At 37.8% G+C, this 3,980-nt stretch overlaps 1 long non-coding RNA gene across 1 annotated transcript; it reads right to left on the reverse strand.

The window, feature by feature from the left end:
• Positions 1–304: 304 nt before the first annotated feature.
• LOC146922190 (uncharacterized) lies at positions 305–2,867 on the reverse strand. The gene is made up of 2 exons (XR_015012395.1): positions 2,351–2,867; positions 305–485 (listed from the first exon to the last, which is right to left on the reverse strand). It is a non-coding gene; the product is annotated as an uncharacterized LOC146922190 (long non-coding RNA).
• Between the last annotated feature and the right edge of the window lie 1,113 nt (positions 2,868–3,980).

Below are 3,980 nucleotides of genomic sequence, written 5' to 3' on the forward strand. Positions count from 1 at the left end.
GTTCACACTTTCCGGTGCATCTTCTTCACATGCTTCGTTCCTCCAGGGTCCTATTCAGCTCTCAGGCATCCATTCTAATCGTCGAATGCTAAATTGAGTTGATCAGACTCAACTAACAACAACAACTAGAACATCTACCCGGAACCCAATGGTCCCACTACCTTTGTTGTAACTTAATGACCCAAGGCACGATCTGAATCGACCTGCTCTGATACCAAATGTAACACCCATACTAGACGTATCTAGAATGTCTAGCACGTGCGTTAAGTTTAGTATTGGATACATTAAAGAAATTTACAACAATTAACTACGAATGAATATATATGTACAACCAAATGCGTTCGTACAAAGAACATAACTCAACTTCTCTAAAAAAAAATATAATAGATGCATCCTTGAATATCCATCTCATCCTGCAGCGGGTACGAACGAACACTTGTCGCATCATCCATTCGGCTACTAGCTTGCTAATCCAACCTGTTTATCTGAAACAAAAAGGATTGGGATGAGACATAATGTCTCAGTGAGTTCCCCTAAATCCTAGGCTATAGGCAACCTCAGGGAAAACCTACGGTCACCACGTGTCTAAAATACAACCTGCCGGTTGATTATACGTGTGTGGGGACATTGCATACTTAGACGGTGTGCATACTAGGGCCGTCATAGCCTTATCTCACTTGTTATAGGCTTCACTTCCTATACGTGTCATGGCGGTCGAGGGGAATCTAAAACCGCAACGCCAAGAATACGCTCTACGTATCGAGGCCTAAACATACTATAATCATGACACAATTCTAAACCGGACGATTAGGGGAAACCTAAGATCGTCATCGGCATATCTTTCTCTATACTTGCTCTATGCATAGCTATGTTGTATCTAACAACATATTCTATCTTGCTATCATACTAGTCATTGACGATCTACGTCTATGTTCTACTATTCTTGACGATCTACGTCAAGGCACTGCTATTCTTGACGATCTACGTCAAGGCTCTATGACATAACATAAATATATCTAATAAATATGCATAGTCAAGTTTATTCATAAAGTTAGCGTTTAACAAACAATTATTATCTGAGTTCATTTTACGGGAAGCCCCGAGTGGAGTAACCCCGAGCGCAATCCCTATCTATCCGATGGAAACCTATCTAAGGTATAAACCAACGGTACTCCTGCAGTGACGTGCGGGATCCTTACGGCTAACCCCATTTCACCTAATGGAAACCTCTTGAACCAACCTAGTGTGGACACAAGAGACACGACCACCACATCTTACTTACTAAGTGACATGCGGGTTCCTTACGGCTAACCCCGTTTCACCTAATGGAAACCCCCTGAGCCAACCTAGTGTGGACACAAGAGACATGACACCTTTAACTTTAAAGTTTGGGTCTATAAATGCATGAGTATTAAATCTATGCTAGCTATCTCTTTTACCTCGGATGCCTATATGATCCGACTAGAGGTAAATTATATGCGTGCTTAACTTGCTATGTGAAGAGATATCTAATCAATTCACGTCTTGCCATACTCGTATGGCACTCTAGTTTCTATTTGAAGAGATTACTCTATGCCACTTCGCAACTAGTCAAGCATACTACTCATGACTAACATTCTATTCTCTACTAACTATTCTAGTTCTTGACAAGCTATGTCAAGGCTCTACTTTCATCCCATGCCTAGTTCTTTGCTACCCGAATAATTCGGCTAAAACTCTCTTGAGCCATCCTTGTAATACATGCTAAGATTGCCATGATTAATGGTGCAAGGATCAATTGACGATGTGTACAAATTTTCAATACTTTCTGAAGACCGAAAATGCCATAAACCCATGTTACGAGCCGTTTATAAATTTCATGATTTGATAAAGCTAAGCTTGTACCAGTAGAAAGATAAGTAAAAACAGTACAAGAATACACCGAAACGATCGCTACGGACCCCCACGCGACTGCCCCCAAGCACCCGAGCGCAGAACAACGCGAACGTTGTCCTGTCTGGGGCGCCTGGCGCCAGAGGGAGGGCGCCTAGCGCTGGCTCCCTGACTTGTGGGCGCCTAGCGCCCTTGTACAGGCGCAGCGCTGCGAATTTTTTGCGTTTTCGGTGCTTTCGGCTACGGGTTTTCGCCATTTTCGACCCAAAACTCGACCAATTGGACCCTGTAATGCACCAATACATCCAACAACATATATAGCTTCATTTAAACATATCTCATGGCAATTTTTAGCATGTAAACAACAAGAATTACCTTGGGGTTACTTAAATTTCATAAAAGCAAAACTAACATAAAACATGATTTTTCTACAAGATTACACAAACCCAAAGGTGGGTATTCTATCTATGGAACTCACCTAACATGATCCTTGCATATTCTTCAAGTTCCAAGCTCAAACCCTAGCTTTTGATCCTTAGCCCTTTTTCACCAAACCATACTTTAATCTCTTCCTCTACTTGTTTCTTGCTTGCTAAGCCATGCTTGATCATGTATTGAAGAAGTTTGGATGACTTAGAGAGGAGAGGGAGGCGCAATTCTTAGAGAGAAGGGGGAGAGAAAGGTTTTCCAAAACCTAGAGAGAGAAGTGAAATGGGAAAATGAATATTTTGGCCCCAAAAACACTTATATACTCCCTTGTGCTAGTTTACTTAAATGCCCTTCGTCTTGGTCGCGCTTAACCTGACACTGATACATAAACCCCTGCTTGACTGATATTTCATAAAAACATTCTTCCGTCGTACTTGACGTTCTGTAACACTTAATCTCTGATATCTAGTTCATACATGACTTATGCCATTAATAGACATTTCCATGAACATTTGTCCTCTGACACGTCTGATGGGTAATATTCCGTTACTGATAAGCGGGATATTACACATAGGGACTAACCTTAAAAACTCATGATTTTGTAGGGACTAAAAACTTATTTAACCCTTAAATTATTCGAAAAATATATGTTGATATATATTTCTTTTTGAAGGATGTTGATATATATTTTATTATTTGGAAATTTTAAATGAAATAATTAATTTAGTCATTATTAGAAAGTTTTTCATAGTCGCCAAATTTTGTTACAATATTTTGGAACACATCCTGATATATTTTCGTATGCAATCTAATATATTTTTGTATGTGATTAGACATATATTTTGGCACTCAATAATATATTTTTGTACTCAAAATATATTTTTTGTACTCAATATGATATATATATATATATATATATATATATATATATATTGTACTGAATTTGAGATATTTTTGTACTAGATCTAACTTGTGCCCAAAGTTTCTCATATATTAGTTGTGAATTTCTTCTATAAATAGCGAGCTCACATATATTGCATTCTACACACTGAAAGGAATTCTGAAACTTCAAATACTTTTCTTCTCTCTCCCTCTATGACTTGTGTTGACGAGTCATTCTTCCCTTCATCTCCTTTTTTTTTGTCCATGAAATTAACCATTTTCTTCTCTCTCCCTTTTTGATTTGTGTTGAAGAAGTTTTCTTCCCTTCAACTCATTCTTTTCCCTCGAAAGTAAGAGTGTTCTTTGACCATATACCCTTATAGATATAATGTCACTTGGGAATTAAGAATGGTCTTAAGAGCCTAGTACCTTTGATAATTTATGTCCCTTTGGAATAAATAATATTTTAAGACCATAGTCCCTTTTTCGATATAATCATAATGATCATAAAAATATATTCCACCTCAATTCTTGCATAAGTTAGATGTTAGAAAGGGAGATACTTGCATATAACTAATTATATATAGTTCTCAGAATCGATCCTTGCCTTCTTCTTCTTAAGCAAGTATGTGTCCGAGAAAAATAAAAACATTTAATTTGTGAATTTAAACTCCTATGATGAAAAACAAAAGGCAAAAATAGAGTGAGAGAGAACTATTCCTCGTTCAACTCCAAGGCTGACGAAGCTTTTGATTTGTTACGAAATTTTTTTTTGGAAATAACTAATTCAAAGCCTC

Source organism: Medicago sativa, chromosome 5, assembly GCF_051527215.1.
Source record: "Medicago sativa cultivar Bolivia chromosome 5, Bolivia_mono, whole genome shotgun sequence".
NCBI lineage: Eukaryota > Viridiplantae > Streptophyta > Magnoliopsida > Fabales > Fabaceae > Medicago > Medicago sativa.